Below are 19,690 nucleotides of genomic sequence, written 5' to 3' on the forward strand. Positions count from 1 at the left end.
GAGAAAGAGCACAAGCAGGAGGAGTGGCAGGCAGGCAGAGGCAGAGGGAGAAGCAGATTCCTCCCTCCGCTGAGCAGGGAACCTGATGCAGGTCTCCATCCTGGGACTCTGAGATTCATGATCTGAGCTGAAGGCAGACTCTTAACCACCTGAGCCACTCAGGTGCTCCTTAATTCTTTTATTAATTTGAAAACTGTTGAATACTATCACATGTTGGGAGCTCTTCTTGGGGAGATTGGCTTAACGACACGAACATACAGTCGACCCTGAAATGTGTCCAAATCCAGAAGCAGTAAAAAATTAAAACCACCAGATCACTATTTAGTAGGAGTTTATTGTACACATAAGTACAGTTTGCAACTGGGAGCTTCCAAACCCAAACTCTTGTGAATTCAGTGGCATGGTGTTATAGGATGGCTTATAAAGTGACAATGAGGAGGTTGTCCAACCTTTACAATGACTGGTTATTACAGTGTGGGTTTCCAGGGCAGAGAATTGGCTAAAAGCAATGATCTCATACCATATTAGGAAGATGACTTCAGTTTCTTTAGTGATTTTCAGAGGCATTTACAAGAAATCCTAGGCTTCACTTAAGTTCACGATATAAGCTAGATTTAGTTTTGCTGATGTGGCTTAAATAGTTTTGTCTGCTTGGGGGATTTTCAAGCCTGGCCTCCATTTTATTTTCTTTTAACAAAGGCGAACACTCTGGTGAGGAGACAGGCCTGTAACAAAGGCCATGTCAGTGGATGGTGCTGCCTGGGGGCGTGTAAGAAGTACATGAGCCGTGGTCACATCAACTAGGGGCTGAGCTGCTTCCCTCAGACAGAAGACAAAGTGACAGCTCCTTGTACGTATGCCATGTATTTTGTCTTGTGTACTGTGCTTGGTGCTTAAACTTTTAAGATCTGACTTAAGTCTCAACAATCTTGGGCAGTAGATATTATTTATAGGTATATTTCGAGTTGTGGGCAAAGATGATAAAGAAGTGACACACCTCACTTAGCTAGTAGGTGCTCAGCGATGAGTAGAGAAAGTAATATTCACATCCTGACCTAAAATGCCAAAGCCAAATTTTATTGTGTGCTTATTCATTTCTGTTGCAGAAGCAAAGATGTTCATCTCAGTTTCTACCAAACAGTGTTACTTGCATGGTTTTAATGTTTATGTATTTTACTGAGGGGGCCATGTGGCTCATTTGCATTCAGGGAAGCCCGGTGAGCCACCCACAATAATCTGAAGGGCAGCCTAGTCTTTTAAGAGCCCCTCTTAGGTCCATGCCCCACAACAGCACTGAGCCTCTCACAAGACCCCAAAGCCTTCCCTTTTTCGTTGCCAGCACATGTTAAATGCTGTTGAGGTGTATGTGTGGGTTTCCATAAAAGCAAGTAAAATATGCAAACTATATGCTTAGACACTGCCCCTCCACCAGATTCTGGCCGAGGAGAAAAGACACAGCACAAGAGTCAAGCAGTAATAAGCATCTGTGATTACCTGAGGAGGCTCCCTACACCCCCATTCCCAGAAGGTCCTGACCTTGTCATCCTCCTGCACTCATGCATTTTACTCATGCTCCAATGGGGCAAGTAAATCCTTCAACCGGAACTGAAGGTTATACTGGGTAGAAAAGCATCCCCCCAAATTCATGTTCACCTGACACCTCAGGATGCAAGGTTATTTGACATGGGCTTTTATAGATGTAGTCAAGTTACAGTGTGACCATATTGGATGAAGTGGCTCTAATGACTATGAGCAGAGGGAAATTTGGATGCAGACTCACAGAGAGAAGAAAGCCACGTGAAATCACAGAAACACACATGGAGAACACATGGTAGCATGGACACAGTGATTGGAGTCACACTGTCACAGGCCAAAGCATGCCAAGGATTTTTGGCAACCCCCTGAGGCTGGAAGAGGCAGGGAAGGATCCTCTCTTGGAGACTTCAGAGACAGCACAGTTCTGCTGATATCTTGATTGAGAACTTCTAGCCTCCAGACCCATGAAAGAATAGTTACCTGTTGTTGGCAGTTACCTGGGTTGTGGTACCTTGTTATAGTGGCCTAGGGAACTGACACACAGGTCTTCCACGGTAGACTTCACGCACGTCCACAGCTCTGTCATGTGGTCCTTCACTTGACCACCCTGGTCCTGGGGCACGCTCACCATTTCGCCCCCTCCAGGCCTTGGCCTGGACATCTTCTCCATCTGGACAGAGTTTCTCTTCCTACGCACCTCTGGCTCTTCAGTGGCATTAGGGGCTTGACCTGAAATGCAGGAGAAGGGCTTAAGAGTAGTGATTTCAAAATCAAAACCCTGGTTTTTGGTAGATGTGTGTCTTTTGCGGGGGGTACTTCATGCAGTTGTTGAGAGCACTTTCTAATCCTGTTACCCATCGATAACCATGTCACCCTTCAGCACTGAGCTCTGGTACAGAGGTAACGACCTACACTGCCCTTTGATTTACTTAGTAATCAGGAAGTGACAATGCTTAATATTAGATGTTTTATCAGTTTACCGCTTTAATGTGGGGAAAGGGGGTCTTAGTGGGTGTTTTGATACATGTGCTTTTAAGTTTTTTTCTAAGTGTGCAGCTATTTCAGTAATCTAATGCCATTTGGTAAACCAGCCCAAAACTCAGTGGCTGAAACCAATAACCATTTGGTTTGTGTATGATTCTGCGGTGTGGACTGGGCTCAGTTTGCCAGTTGTACTGATCTCACTTGGTGTTAATCATATGGCCCCAAGACAACTCCACTCATGTATCTGGTGCTTCTGCTGAATGGCTGTAATAGCTGGCAGCTGTCCACATAGCTTTCTGTCTCCGTATCTACCCCCACCCTTCTGCATTTCTGCAAGTGTTCAAAGCTTAGCTGCTCATACCAAGTCCATCACCAGCCTGTCCACACCAGAGCTTGTGCTCTGCCTCCCGCTTCCAGTGGGAGAGGACTTTCCTAGAGTAGCACCCCGCCCAAAGGCTTCTCACCCTGTACATTCCTCGCTCCAGACTAGCCATGGGTGACTTTAAAGTCATCATCCAGGGGCACCTGGGGGGCTCAGTCAGTTGAGCATCTGCTTTCAGTTCAGGTCATGATCCCAGGTTCCTGGGACCAAGCCCCACATTGGGCTTCTTGCTCTGCTGTTCCCTCTGCTCTCATTCTCTCTCTCTCTCTCTCTCTCTCTCCCTCCCTCTCTCTGATAAATAAATAAATAAATAAATAAATAAATAAATAAATAAATAATAAATAAATAAATAAAATCTTAAAAAAAAAAAGTCATCATACCAAGCCTCCTTTGGTTCTGTTTCCTTCCCTGGTTACTGCCCCATTTCCCTGTTCCCTTTTAGAAAATATATCCTGGGGTTGGATTAGATTAATAAGTTCATTTTAGAAAAAGAAGAGGGGCAACTGAAGAGAGTTTGGAGTGCATCCAGCCACTCGGTTGTATCTTGTCTGGTATGTATCCTTCCAATGCTTGTTTGCTGGTCTGGTAGGAAGCAGCCTAGATTTTGTGAGATGGTCTCATTGATTAAGCTAAAGTCACTGTGGCCATTCTCTGTGCTGTAATCAACCCAGAATGGCTTGATTCTGCCTTCAGATACTGCCCCAGAGCTCCCCGCTGTGAGTGGGAAATTGTCCTCGAACAGTTCAGAGGTGGCACGCATCCCGTGGATTGCCTAACGGGCACGGAGTCCATCAGTTCCGTCTGCTAGACTATCAGAGAGCTGTGGGTTTGAATTGGATTATTTTGACCCAAAATAGAATTTCTTTTACCCAACTGTGTTTTGGCTATTGCACTTATTTTCCATTCAAGCTTTTCACAACGTAGAGATGTTGTCAAGGACACTGTCCATTACATCATGAAGAATCCCCTTTATATACTGGAAACAGACATATCAGGGTTCTGCTAGATTAACCCATGCTTCTCTGGAACAGTTAATTGGAAGAGTTATTTTTTTTATAAAATGTGTTTGCACTGTCAACTAGGCCACTGATTGCATCTTCCTCCTTGCACTGGTGGGTTGGGAGTACAGAGCCAATTTCAAGTGTTCAGCAACTTATGGTAGGTATTTTTGAATGACTAATCTCTCTCCCTTCTTTATCTAATGTTTTCTCTCCTGTTGTGTCACATCCCCAAACTCTTATTCTCCATTTATAATTATGTGTTCTTTTTTGTCATTTTATTCTCATAATTTCTGGTCCTGTTTCTAAGATGTGGTATTTTATTATTTGTGTTCACTGCTTCTCAAATGTTAATGTCCCCAACTCTCTTGAATGTGCTATGAAGGCTGCTCTTCTGCAGACATGTTCTCCTCTGACTTCACTGCCTAGGAAATTTCTAACTCCTTTTCAAGTCACAGTTCAAAGATGGTAGATAACCTTTGTGAAATTTTGCAATGATTTCAGGAAGATTTATGTCATTCCTTTCCTGTGCTCTCATGTATTTCATCCCTCCCCTTCCAGCCTAAACATCTGACCCAGATTTTAATGCACAACAAATATTGTCAAATGATTGACTGAGTCATCCTAGTGTTTGTTGACTGTACTTGGACATGGTCTATTTCTCACGTAGCTGGGGAATGTGAGTGTTCTTTCTTCACTAATGGCAGCTGTTGAGTCTTTTTCTGTCCCTGGTGACCCCACCGAGACTGTACCAGAGAGATCCCAGACTATGTCCACATCTATGTGGATATTACAAACAGGGCTCTGTGTTTACTCAATTAGCCAGTTACAGTTCTGCCATAATTGCTTTGTAGATGCCAAAAGTTGTTAGCCAAATTACTAAAAAAAAAAAAAAGTCTTTAAAAATATATCTTATTTATAATAGGAATTAATGGCAATTTTCAGTAGAATATGTCTAGATTTCTGGTTCAACAAATCACTCTTGGCTGTGTGGATGCTTTCAGTACAATAATAATTTGATAGCACTGAGTTTCCAAAGAGCTTCAACAGTTGGTTCTGATCTTCTCACACGTATAAATGCTGAAATGGTAGAATGTGTGATACTTTTAAACTAGTTATTTCCACATGGTATTGAAATATATAATTCCCAGATTATAAAACGTGAGCTGAGACCATTTACACACTTCCTACATTTAGCATTTCCTTGTGTTCTCATAAAGAATTGGTTTTCAAGTGCTAGAGGAGAAGAAATCCAAGAAATTGGAAATATTTACAAAATTTGGAGGTACATATGATTTTCATTATTTTAACTATGGAAGTTTTGTTCAGAAAAATCTGTGGAAAAAAGTGCTTGGTAGTTGAAATCTTTAGTATTCACAAATTTATGCATTTATTATTTTATTTTATTTTATTTCTTTTATTTCTTTTTTATTTTTTATTTTGCATTTATGATTTTAATATCATTTCACAGCACTTCATACTACCACGTAGATACTTGTTAGAAATTGCTTAATATGTATTTCATGATCAATTTCTAGAAGAAAGGGGGGCCCCCAGATAAATGGTTTAATTTTTGAATAATGGAATTTGTTGGAATTTTTAGTTTGTGTCAAAATGCTAAAAATTTTGTGTATGAAGTGCTTCTATAAGAGTATATAAAACAGCCATGTATAAAGCCACTATTTTATGAGTAATGTGAAGAACTCACAGAAGCATTTGATTATCTGGTAGAAAAGGAATGGAGAGAGCAGCTGGGGATCCGAGTTTACCCAAGTTTGCTGACTTCGAGACAGGACAAAAGAGTCTCTAGACCTTTCCTTCTTTAATTATCTGTAGGGCTGCCTCCCTGAGTTCATTTAAAAAAATTTAAAGATTTTTAAAAATTTATTTGTGAGAGACTGAGAGAGAGAGAGAGAGAGAGCAAGCTAGGGAGAGAGAACATGTGTGAGGGGAGAGGGGTAGAAGGAGAGGGAGAAGCAGACCCACCCAGTGAGCGAGAAACCCAACATGGGGCTCGATCCCAGGACCCTGAGATCATGACCTGAGCCAAAGGCAGGTACTTAACCAACTGAGCCACCCAGGTACCCCCTGAGTTCATTTTTTTTATTCAAAAAATTGAGTAGACATTTCTTCAGGTTCGGGGCTGGTGCCAGCAGTTCTTGTTTAACAAAGAAAGGTGCAAAATGAGGACAGGGAGCCCCTGGGTCTGTAGCATTGTCGCCTGTGATCCCAGCTGCTCAGGCCCTTCCCAAGTTGAGAGATCATCTCAGTGCACCCGTCCCTGCCTGCCATTGGCTCTTGCTGGGCAGGTATCCTTCTGATGAGGCAGTTTCCTCTGAATGAAAGGAAACTGTGTCAGTGTGTGTTAAAATTTGTTCTAGTTTAAAATGTCACCTGACACACAGTAGATATTTCTCAATTTCTAGATAAATACATAAAAAAGAAGAAAATTCAGAGGGACTCTGGTTGGGATATTCTTGGTCAAATTCATTTTGGGGGACTTATTTATGAAATCTGTTATTGATGGCTTTGTTTCCCTTTCTTTGGAGAATATAATGGAATTTAAAAAGTATACCCATTCAGGCAGTGAGACCAGGATCTGAGTGTTCCTCCTAAGACAGTAACTCATACTCAATGCAAATAATAAAGTCCTTCTGAAAGACAGAAAATGCCCTACTATTGATAGGAATATAAAAATAAAAATAAAAGCAAAATCCATGATGTTGGATGAGAATGCATGATGTTGGCAAGATTCTGGTGAGAAGTCTGCCTTTGTCCAGAAAGTGGGTTCACTTGCTGTCTATACTTCAGCTCAGCACCTGAAGCTCACCTCAGTCCACTCCCCCAAATAAGGCCAAACAAAAAACCAGCTATTTTATCCAAAGCTGGGCAAACATGAATAGTAATATATTCACTCTTGGGATACCAGGAGTTGTTGCATCATATTCTAATTATGACAGTGGTTTCCTTAGTCTTTGGTTGCCCCCAGCAATTATTTTACATAAAATAGCTGGTGTGTGTGCTCAAGCATTGCACTTTCTTTGTTCCTCTAAATTGTCAACACTATGTTTTTATCAACAGTAACTCCAGATGAGATGACGACAAAAATTGGTTCTCAGAAAAGATACCTTTTCTTCAGTGGTGACATGCTTATTCACATTTTTTATGTTTATATGTCAGCAAGTTATTTTGATCTCAGTGTTTAACAATAAACAAACATGAATAAAAACTGTACATATATTCCCCAGTTGGATTTTGCTTTTATTATTATTTTTTATATTCCTGTCAATCGTAGGGCATTCTCTTTCAACAGGACTTTATTATTCTACCAAAGCTGATATGAGGTAAATTCTCCTTAAGTCAAGCATCTCGTTAAAAAATGTCCTTTGTGAGACAGAACATGAGAGACTCCTAACTCTGGGAAATGAACAAGGGGTGGTAGAAAGGGAAGTGGGCAGGGGGTGGGGGTGACTGGGTGACGGGCACTGAGGGGGGCACTTGATGGGATGAGCACTGGGAGTTATGCTATATGTTGGCAAATTGAAATCCAATACAAAAAAATGTCCTTTGAAAACTTTTATAGGCCATACAATCTTCCAACCAATCAATGTCCTGAAGACAAGGGAAGCCCAAGGGGATGTTGTAGAGTAAGAGAGGGTGAACAGACATGAAGACCCAGGGCAGCATGGGGATCCTGGATCAGAGCCTGAGCCAGGGTTTGATTTGCTTATTTTTCTTCATAAAGAACCGTTTGTGGAACACTTGGCAAAATTATATAAAGGTCTGTAGTTAGATGTTAGTAACATATCAAGGTTAGTTCCTGATTTTAATTATTATACTGTGGTTGGATAAGAACACGTCCTTGTTTTTAAGGAATGCACACAAAAGTATTTATGAATAAGAGTGGCTTTATGTCCACTGTTTGTAGCTGTGGTAGGTGGATTCTAAAGGCAAGGACCATCAAGAGAACAAGAGAAAAGATGCAAATGCATGATGTTAGTATTGCTATATGATCATAGAGGAGGGATTAAGGAAATTATATACATACATTCTGCAAAATTCTATAATAATAAGTGGGGAAATTTGACCAGAATACAAAATGACTCTCAAGAATCAGAAATTGTACCCATTATTAAGCTTTCCCAGTGACTCGACAGGTACAGTAATCCTGAGACCCTGGTAAATCAAGGGGAAGCCTTGGTCACCGGTGCAATTCCCAGGTTTTGCTTGAAAGATCTATCATATGAGGCTCCCAGTGCGGTGTGCAGGGCGTGGCTCCCACAGAGGGGGACATTCCAATTATGAAGAGCTCTACATTATATTCTAATAATTGCGTATTAGACATTGTCATTTTCCAGGGGCTCATGCGCCATACATTTATAAATCCTGTGGTCATCTATCACATGCGGCCTAGGCAGGCCAGGTACGGTCTGCTAAAAGCATTCTATAGATGAGGACTCTGTTACCTCTCTGCTTGTAAACCTATGAGGAAGTCTGATGAGCATGTTTCCAAGGAGATTTGACTAGGCCATTTCTTCCTTTTTTCCTTGTCTCCTCTGGGTCCTCCAGAGAGAGAATGCATTACGGAGCCCAGCCAATCCATTCCCTCCCTAGGCCTACACCATCACCTTGTCTGTCTGCAGTGTCTTGTTTCATGGCATCTGTTTAGCAACATTTTTAAATCTTTTTTTTAACCTTTTTAAATCTTAAAAGTGCTTCCCTTTGAAAAAATAAATGCTTGGACATCATACTTGCAACCAATTATAGAAGTTTTGTAAAAAGGCACCCAGCCTAGGGGTGCCTGGGTGGCTCAGTCAGTTAAGCATCTGCCTTTGGCTCAGGTCATGATGCCGGGGTCCTGGGATCAAGCCCCCACTGGGGGGGCTCCCTCTCAGCAAGGATTCTGTTTCTTCCTCTCCCTCTGCCTCTCATTCCTGTTTGTGCTCTCTCTCTCTTTCTCTTTCTCATAAATAAATAAAATATTTCTAAAAAAAAAGTCATCAGGCTTAGGTAGTTTTATGTAAATAAATTCAAAACTTTAAAGGAAGAGATTGTAGATTATATACTATTCTAAGATAAAGTATACATAATGGGAAGCTTTTTAGTTGTTTTGTATAACAAGAATAACCCTGATACCATAACAGAACCAATGTTGTACAAATAAAGATTACTATCTAATTTGTTAGCTCTTGTAGCATAGCTGGATACAGGGATTGATTGATGAAATAAAAAAAATCTGCCTCTGGCTCTGTCATTTGCCTCTGATTTTTTCTGTATTGGCTTTATCCTAGGGCAGGCATTATATATGTATATAACATTACATGTAGATACATAAAAATAATATATATAATTGTATATAATATGTAACATTATATATATAAATAATGCCTGCCCTAGGATATATATACTATATATAGTATATGTATAATATTATATATATAATATAAAATATATAGTATACTATACAATATTCTGCTATATTATATTATTATATAATATATATTTTATACATATATCAGTTACTTGTTGTATACTAGTGAGAGAAAACATTTATCTTGAAAACATCCATTTCAATGTTACTTTTTTTTTTTAAGATTTTATTTATTTATTCATGAGAGACACAGAGAGAGAGAGAGAGGCAGAGACACAGGCAGAGGGAGAAGCAGGCTCCATGCAAGGAGTCTGATATGAGATTCGGTCCTGGGACTCCAGGATCATGCCCTGGGCCGAAGGCAGATGCTAAGCCACCCAGGAATCCCTCAATGTTACTTTTCATGTTAATAACAAAACTTCAGTTTAAACTGTCCTTAGTGTGCTCATTATAATGGATGCACATATAATGGGCAATGCAGGAAAGGTTGACAATCACTCTGGGATCTTTTTTTTTTTTTTAAGATTTTATTTATTTTTTAATGAGAGACATACAGAGAGAGAGGCAGAGACACAGGCAGAGGAAGAAGCAGGCTCCATGCAGGGAGCCCGACGTGGGACTCGATTCCAGGTCTCCAGGATCAGGCCCTGGGCTGAAGGTGGCGCTAAACCACTGAGCCACTGGCCACCCAACCACTCTGGGATCTTGATCAGAGTTTCAAAAGCAGCAGCTCCCATCAAAGAAAGGGAGAAGGATAAGTTCCATGCAGGTTTGGGAAAGAACGGTCTTCCCGGATAGAGATCCATTCATATGAGAATATTAGTGTGTTTTTATCTACATTTAAATGAATGGTTTATGCCTTGATGACGTCACACACTGCCTTTTATAATACAAAGTTCTGTAAGAGGCTGTTGGTGCTCCTGGATCCGGAGCCTTTTAGAGGAGGGATGGGGCATCATTTTTATCACCTGAAATGCCTCTCAGGTAGAGGCAGCTAATCCATGTTTGCACAATGAGTGACTTAACTCATCATCAGGTTCTCCAATCTCTCCTCTCCTCTAAGCTTTGGTATTTAAGATTTCCCTCTGTTTAATTCTTATTTCGTATGGACGAAGCATAGATAGTGGGGTCCGATAAGAGTTCTAATTAGGCCATGTTGGGTCCTGCCTATACAGAAACAGATTCTTGGAAGGAATGTTTATTTAATAAGCAAGGGAGCTCTGGTAACATAATTTAGTTAGGCTGCCTAGCAGATTAGTATCATTCTTCCTTCCAAGATGCATGTGAGTGTTTGTAGGTTTAAAAAATGTTCTAACAAAATATTTCTCATGTTTTTAATCTATCGGGTTAAAGAGTGAGGCTGCAGGGACAGCAGGTCTACCATGACGTTGACATCTGACTTTGTGCTCCACCATGTTCTCATCACATGGGTGTGACACCACCTTGGGAGCCAGCAGGAGCCCTGGTTTCCCGCCACTCCAGGGAGCATGTTGGGTCCTCCATGGAGCAGTCATCCCTGTGCCTTGCTTTATCTCTGCTCGCCCTCCTCCCCCTGCTTCCTCCCAGCTCTCTCCATCTGTTCACTGCCTCCTGGTTTCCACCGACGGCTCTCTTCCTGTATCTGGCTCTGCTTCTGCCCCATGTCTTTCTCTGCCCTGCATTTATATTCCCCGAAAAAAGATCTCAGTGGAGGCCCCTTCGGATCATTTGGCCCCAAGCCCCCCTGGCAGATGCCTGCCTTTGATTTAGACACCAATCCTTGGTCTGCTCAGTTCTGGCAGGAAGATGGATTGCATGACATAAAGCATCGTTTAGCAAACAACTTTCAGATTTTTTAATAACACTGCCAATTACTTGTGATTAAAGATGGGCATCCTCTGCAACCTGGCTCCAGGTGGGCTGTTCTAACCAAAGAAGGCTAGGACACAATTCTGTCTCACTTGGATTTATTAACAGGCAGACCAAGGCCAACCTACAGCTGGGTTTTGTGATCTTTCTATGTGTCCTCAGATACAAGCGGTGAGCCCCAAAGTACGCCCTGTCAGGGTCAGACTTCTTGGGTAGGTGCAGGCAGCCTTTAGTCCTTGTCAGGTGAAGAGCTCCATACCTCGAGCCCCAAGGCCTGCATATTAGATGCAACCAGATTGTAATACCTTTCTGTGCAAGGGCAGCAGAACCTGTAAAACTTTCTTATTCAATCGCAGTTTTTTTTTAAAGATTTTATTTATTCATTCATGAGAGACACACACAGGGAGAGGCAGACACACAGGCAGAGGGAGAAGCAGGCTCCATGCAGGGAGCCCGATGTGGGACTCGATCCCAGGACTCCAGGATCATGGCTTGAGGCAAAGGCAGACACTCAACCGCTGAGCCACCCAGGCATCCCTCAATCGCAGTTTTTGAAAACTATTTCACTAAAGAAAATTTCCTAATTAGAGAAATTTCTATGGTAGATTTATGTAACATTCCCTCAAAATCTTGCTACATCCACCTCTGAAATGTAGATTTCTGATTAGCTAACTACTAGCAAAGTACCAGTAGGCTTTAGATTAAAATTAACTTCTATGCACATGCATTTACCACTTTTTATTCTGAAGTAGTCAAAAGTTTTCTATGTGTGGTGATCTGTGTGTCAGCTAAAATATCTTTAGCTGCTTCTAACATGTTTAAGAAAATGGAAGGATGGTAGGCACTTCGAGAACTTCCATTGCCCACAATCCCATCCAAGACAGAAATGAAATTAGCAATATGTGGTTTGGTACTTAACGCAGAGTGTGGTGGAGTCTATGTATTAATAACACAGAAAAGAATGGCTTGGCATCAAGATTTCACAAATCTTCCCCTTTCTTTGTTCATGTTTTTTCCTTTGTGCATTTTGAAAATAAAAAGCTGGTTTACATGTTTTTTATCCCTAATTTTTAAAGTTCCTCAAGCATTGCAGGCACTTTTCCATCCGTTTCATAAAAAAGTATTTTCCACATCTTTGGAAATAGTCAGTTTAGGCCAAGAGCCTCAAACTCATTTGCATCGAGAATTTTAAGATTCCTTTTCCTATCTTAATTTCGTCTCCTTTTACTTCTTATTTCCTTCTTTACCCAAAGATAATTCTGGGTAGAGATGATTGTTGTCTAATGACTTGGCAGTGTGCAAACCCTGGATTGATGGTCACGCACAAGCCTGGGTGGTGGGCCTTCCCTCTGGACTAGTAACCCCTTGGCTTTCTGTTTTTCTGCTTTCCACTTCCTTTTCTTTTGGTGCCTGTTGAACTCTTCTAGCTCACATCAACCAGAAACAAAGTCCCAAGGGACCTGTAACCCAAACGTCAGGCATAAATATTTGGAGGCATGATCCCAGAGCCAGATTTTGTGCCTCAAAGATCGTCCCGGTCTGCTTGGGCTGCTCTAACAAAATTAGCATGGACTAATGGCATATGAACAACAGACATTTATTTTTCACAATTGTGGGGCCTGGAAGTCTGAGATCAGGGTGCATGATCAAGTTCTTGTGAGGTACCTCTCCTGGGTCGCAGGCTGTCAACTTCTCTCTGTGTCCTCACATGACTGGAAGCAGGGAGGAAGTTCTCTGGGGTCCCTTTTATAAGGGCATGATCCCATTCATGAGGGAACCACTCTCATGAGTTGACCTCCTGCAGAGGGCCCCACCTCCTAATTCTATCAGTTTGGAATTAAGATTCCAACATATGAGTTTGGAGAGGACATAAACGTTCAGCCTATAACAAACATGAAACAATTCTGATATGGGGGGAAAAGATGGAGGGCTGAATAATTATTCATAGAGAGACAAATATTTAAAAGGGGTGATGTTCTTAATTGAGGGACTGCTCTGTTCCCTATGTCCTAAGAGTGGCCTAGTTGCCCCTGAGGGTGCACTGGCCACACACCCATGTGCACTCCCTTCCCTTCAACAGATAGGGACACACGTAAGCAAGATCCTGAACAGATCCTGGGCACTCCTATAGCTTGTGGGGTATGGAAGCTGGAAGGTAAGTTCTGTCCCCTGGCCAAGGCGGAAAGGAACAAAACCTGTTGGGGACTTTCCTTCAGACCTTGGTAAGGATGGATTCACTACCATTGTCTCAACTGGTTACTTCTAACAGCTGAAGTTTAGGACGCTAAAGCAATTTGGGGTTTGAATGGGGGCAAAAAGGCAACTACTTAAAGCGAGACAGGGTAGGTAGATTTCACTAGGGCTTCTGGCCAGGAAGGAGGCAATGATGCCACCTGCCTACATTTGATCAGTTGGGTTCCAGCCAGGCAGCCAGTGTGACTCTTGCGGGGAGTATGAAGAAGAAAGTGGTATGCAAGAGGAAGAGGAGTAGCCCTCTCCTGATGGGTCATAATGAAGAAAAGCCTTCAGGACTCCCTTCACGAGGGCTCTTGAGATCATTTTTACCATACTTTTCACCGGCCTTCAGTTCATAGATATAAATATAACATTTTAAAAACATCATATTCCTCACCAAAACTCTAAGGCCCCAATGGTTGTATTGATGAGTTCTTCAACTTGCAGGAAACAATTAATTTCTACTTTATAATGAATTATTCTCCCCTGCTTCATATAAAAAGTTGTGCTTTCCATTCTATAGCTGGATAAGGACAATTCAAGAGAAGACAATTACAGGCATAGTTTATTTTGAACGGGGGTGTAAAATATTTTAAGTGAGCTATAGCTAAGAAAATCCAGTAGTATATTTTTAAGAAAGATGTGATAAACAAGACTTATTCATGAGTGTGAGGTGGTTTGCCACAGGAAACACATCAATGGAATTCATCACATGAATGAAGACTCAAGCATACGATGCAAAAGCACCTAAATTGACACAGAAAATATTCTTGAGAGCACCTGGGTGGCTCAGTGGTTGAACATCTGCCTTAATCTCAAGTTGTGATCCAAGGTCCTGGGATCGAGTTCCGCATCAGACTTCCCAGAGGGAGCCTGCTTCTCTCTTTGCCTATGTCTCTGCCTCTCTCTCTGTGCCTCTCATAAATAAATAAAATCTCAAAAAGAAAAGAAAAGAAAAGAAAACATTCTTGGTAAATTCAACACACATAGTGAAAATTGCTAACAAACTAGAAACAGAAAGGAACTTCTTCAAGTTATTAGAGTTATATACTCTGACCGTGACAGCATACCCTACCCTTACTTGGGACATTTTGATATTTCCTCTAAAACTGTGAACAAGATGAAGATGCACATCATCACTATTATTGAACATTTGTACTTAAGCTGCTGACCAATGGTACAAAGAAAGAAAAAGAAGCAAGAATTGGAAGGACATACAAACTGTTGTTACTTGCAGATGACATAATCATCTATCCAAAAAATTCCAACTATTAGCACTAGTAAGAGAATTCACCAACATTTTCAGATACAAGAACTTATGAAATGTCAGCATCTTTGATAATGACAATGCTACCTGGAAAATATAACACAAATACTATTCAATATAGTTGTGAGAAACTAGAAAGTAGATAGGAATTAATCTTCAATGCACAGAAGCACCCTATAGCTTGTAGGGTATGAAACTATGAGATGTCACCCACAGTGATACCTGTTAGATCAGCAAAACTAAAGATATGATGAACAGTGTCAAGTTTGCTGGAATGGGAATATAGGAAATACATATGGAGACAAGTGCAACCGTTTTGAAGAGTGACCTGGCAATATTAGTCAAATTAATATATGTTTGTTATATTCTCACATGGGTTCACCATGGGACACATATGAGGATGTTTGTTGTGGTGTATTTTTGTGAGAGGGATTTGGAATTTGGATAAATGTGGTAGATGTAAACCTGGTGTAGAAGCCAGTAGTTAGATCTAGCAAAATGAATAGATCTTTAAACATTGTGGTCAGTGAATAAGAAAAGAAACAAAATACGAGCTATAGCACAATGTCACACATGTAAATTAAATTATGTGCACATGTTCATGCATACACACACATATCTCAAATGATTCTCATTTCATGAGAAGACATTACAAGCAAAAGAATATTATGGGACCTGCTAAAAATATTTACAACTGATACAAATTCATACAAAAATCCAGGAATAAGATACACATTTCCCTTTCTTCTGTAACCGAACTCTGCCTGTTGTTCAACTGTTTTCTAACTGACAGATTGTGATATAGAGTATTAGTTTCTTGACAAATCATTAATTAATTTCCTATTGCTTTGTTGATTTGCTAGAACTGATTGATGCACTCCTTCTTGTCAACATGGACATCTCTGGTTGGACGGTTTTCCTGTCTGAGCAATGATTTGATGTGGGAACTTCTCCAAACTCTTCTAAGGACTAGAAGGGAAGAGATATGGGGAATGGAGAGGAACAGGAAAAATTACGAAACTCATAAATAAGTAAGTAAATGAAACAAGAAAAGAGCTTTGTATAGGTAGTGCCAAGACTTTAGGAGTGTGATCATCTCAACTTTTTATACTTGATGTCCCAAGCAGAAAGTTTAAGAAAATGTTGACCATAACTCATAGGTATTTAACTAAAAGAAATGCCAACCTTCTCCACACACAGACTTTATAGGAATGTTCATCACAGCTTTTCCTAAAATGGCCAAAACCTAGAAAAAAAAAACAAAAAACAAATGTTAACAGGTAAATGGATATAAAATTGTGGTTTCTATAGAGTGGAAAGCTTTGTAGTAATAAAAAATGACTGACATATGCAACATTGATGAATCTCAAAGAAAAATTTACCCTAACTGAAAACCAGACACGAAATTGCATTGTGAATGATTCCATCTGGATGAAATTCCAGAAGGGAAATCTAACCTAGAGTGGTCTGAAGCACATCTATGGTTGCCTGGTTGCAGGTAATGAGGCCATGTAGCACTGTGACAACCTGGGTGATGGAAATGTTGATCATGGTCGCAGCCCCACAGGTGTAGAGACCAAATGCCACCAATGTCAGATTAGAAATACTCCTCACGTAGTCATCTGTCATAATTCACGCAGATCCTGAGACGTTGGGAAATGTGGAAGCATGAAGAAAAATTTCAGACTGTTGATTTCCTGTGTCAATCTCTGATTTAATGATATTTTAAAGTGTTAATTGTATTTAATAATGCAATTACATGGCAAGAATACCTCCTTCATGTTTCAGACAATCCCAGGACTCATGCATGTCAGAGATTGAGGTGCCAACTTGGTAGCATTTTCCAGGAAACTAATAACTGAGGGTATCTGTATCAGATTGCATTGACATTGAAGATAAAAATCTATTCCTTTTAACTGCATCAACATCTTTAAGTATTTGAGGTCAGCCCTTATGTCTCCTGATTTCTTCTTGAAGCTGAGCATCACCAGTAACTATAGTCTTCCCCAATAAACAATGATTTTGTTATTAACCACCTTCCCTCCAGAAATCCAGTTGCTCACAGCTGGATTTACATCAGGTTTGCCAAAGTCCTTCTGAAAGCATGCCTGCAGATCCTTCCACAGTGCTGGGTGGGATAGTCACATCAGGATTAACATCCCCCTTTCTTTTAGAACTTCTTTTAAATATTTTATTTATTTATTTGAGGAGGGAGAGGAACTGAAACAGACTCCCCACTGAGAGTGGAGCCCCCTGTGGGGTTGGATCCCATGACCGTGAGATCATGACCTGAGCCAAAACCAAGAGTCACTTAACCGACTGAGCCATCCAGGTGTCCCCGTCCCCTTTTAAAAAATATTTTATTTATTTATCAAACCTCTTTTAGTGTAGCTCAAGAGTACACTCACTTGAGGTTTTGGTCAGTGAATTATGCCACACATCCCCATGGAAGTTTAGAATTTCTGAATCCTAAAATCCTATAATAATCTGTTGCCAAATGATGCTATTCTGGTACAGAATTCAAATGCGGGACTTGATGTGAAGCTTATTAAGTTTCACTGTTTGGAATTTAGACTAATATTTCAGACTGCTGAGGTTTTTACTTTTTGCTTTACTTGTTTTTTTTTTTTTTTAATTTTCTTAAATTTATTTATTTATAATAGTCACATAGAGAGAGAGAGAGAGAGAGAGAGAGAGAGAGGCAGAGACACAGGCAGAGGGAGAAGCAGGCTCCATGCACCGAAAGCCCGACGTGGGATTCGATCCCGGGTCTCCAGGATCGCGCCCCGGGCCAAAGGCAGGCGCCAAACCGCTGCGCCACCCAGGGACCCCTGCTTTACTTGGTTTTTAAGCTCACCTTCGCGTTTACCATCCATGAGAACTTTCCACCTTGAATGAATGTGACAAAAGGACCGTTTGCTTTCCAGATTTGTTTCTAAGATTGTCTGGAGTCTCTTTGGCACTCCATGGGAGACCCCATTCCACGTAGTGCCATTCTGCCCACCAGCACAGTGAACTCGTGATGGAGCCACCTGTCTTCCCCCGTCATCCCGCCTACATGGAAATGCTTTTCATTGAGAAATGAGAACAGTGCATTAAAAATAACACATGTACTAAGAGGTGAATTTCATGACCCTTAGTGTGATTTTCGTAATACGTTAATGTACTTTGCTTTCCATAGAAGTGTGTGTCTGAGATTGTAATGGGGATTAATGAGAAAATGTGATTCCATGTAAGCTTTCACTCACATCTGACAAAACTTCCACTTTTCCCGACAAATTCATGTGAAGATTACAAACAAGATTTGGGGGAAGAGGAGCAGCTGGAAACCACAGACGTCCAGTTTCTGGGGCCCAAGGGTGAGCAGGAGAAGCCAGAAACAGTAGGCGCATCGGGCTGAGTTTGAAATGAGGGGAAGGGAGGCTGGTTTGCTGCTCTGAACCCTTTAAAACTTAATCAGTGTTGTTCACATTAATGCTGGAGACAACGTAGGAGACAATGAAGAAGTGTGAGCGGATCACGGTTGGCACTTTATTTGAGGGAATGTAGCAGAAGGAAGAGAGGCTGGTTAAAGCCAGAGCCTTTAAAGGAATGAAGAGGCTGAGGATGCAGGGGAAGAGCTTCTATGGGTAGCTTATAATTATGTAGGGAAGAGAAGAAGACGGGAAAAGTCAGGGGATATATTGATTTTACTACCTATCGAAGACTTGGTCAGTAAATACCTATAAGATTCCAAGAGCAGAGTGAGAATGAAGGAAAACCAGGGCAGTTGATGGAGGGGTGGAGTGGTGGAGACTTGTCACCCAGAGCAGGGGCAAGACAAGAAGCGCTGGGGACACACGGGCTCGTCAATGATGTGGCTTTCCATGGGCCAGTCTCCCCCATACCTTACCCTGTTTATGTATTTACGGCCTTAGACACTCATAGTCTATAATTAAATTAGATTGCCAACACAGCAATCTGAAATTTCAGATTAAGGTAAATGCTAGTGGAGAATTATTTTCTATTTAGATCATGAATTGTGCTAGTTTTACTTTTTCCACCCAATGATACTCTGTAAACTATCATGAGTTTCGCTGTGTGATTTTTCTGTTTCATTTATTTGCACACCAAAGTAATAAAGAGATGTACTGTTTAATAAACCTAACCAAGCAACTATTGGCTTCACACATACCTAAGAACAAAAGAAAAGTTTGCAGACCTTAGCATGCAGGTACAGAGAAGTGAGAAGTTGTTTGTCATACCTGTGGTCTACTTCCCTGCCCTGCTCGACAGATCCTCTTTGCAAGAATCCATCCACCTTTCTGTTGGAAAATGTAAAACCCTGAACAAGTGGGTTCAAACATCCAAAAAAATTAACACTATCTTGAGAAAGAAAGGTATAATGAAAGGTGTCATTAGCTGTAACAATTCACATTTAATTCCTATATTTTTTTTATTGACATAGTCACAGGCTAAGAATAACATGACCAAAGAGTCTAGGAAAGCCACTCATTTCCTTGTTGAAAAAAAGCGTAGAAGAGGAATTTGAATACTGAGAAGCAAAAGTTAGCTGATAACATGAAATGGAAAAGACAGAAACATGTGGGAGGCAGGCTAAGTGCGAGCGCCTTCCAGACGGGGCTCTGCCAATTGACGTCAGCCCGCCATGAGCCTCCCCCAGATCTCGCAGACCAGCTGGGCTGCCCAACTGTGCAGGCTGTGGATTGGTGTTAAAATATTTGGATATGGTCACGGAGAGTGAATAGACTCAGAATCACAGACTGTTTTCATTGCTAGCAGGAGCCTTGGAGATAAAAATCCCTACGAGAAAGGATATTCTCCGGAATATTCGTTTTTGTCAGTTACATAAATCAGAAGAATTCATCATTTCAAATCGAACTGGAACTTAGTAAGAAGATTGATAAATCGAAACCTTTTGAAAATAAAGCTATTTTGTGTGTTCATGTTTTAGGGCTTACGAATGTGACATTCCAATATGTGTGTGAGAATCAGGGTTTTTAAAATGCAGGTAAGTTCTGGAGAAAAGGCAAATCAAAGTTCAGTCCCCTAGGGTCTCTCCGTCACCA

The 19,690-nt window shown here is 41.0% G+C and overlaps 1 long non-coding RNA gene across 2 annotated transcripts in view; it reads left to right on the top strand.

The window, feature by feature from the left end:
* The window catches only part of LOC140595669 (uncharacterized), a 47,845-nt gene extending 29,082 nt beyond the window's left edge, over positions 1 to 18,763 (top strand). The window contains exons 1-3 of one of the 2 annotated variants that reach the window (XR_011997471.1): positions 708 to 850; positions 15,485 to 15,652; positions 17,474 to 18,763. This is a non-coding gene — a long non-coding RNA (uncharacterized lncRNA). Of the gene's footprint in view, positions 1 to 707; positions 851 to 15,484; positions 15,653 to 17,473 lie in introns of those variants that run through there. The other variant, XR_011997474.1, reaches the window with a different exon arrangement.
* Positions 18,764 to 19,690: the final 927 nt, after the last annotated feature.

Source organism: Vulpes vulpes, chromosome 1, assembly GCF_048418805.1.
Source record: "Vulpes vulpes isolate BD-2025 chromosome 1, VulVul3, whole genome shotgun sequence".
Classification (NCBI taxonomy): Eukaryota; Metazoa; Chordata; class Mammalia; order Carnivora; family Canidae; genus Vulpes; species Vulpes vulpes.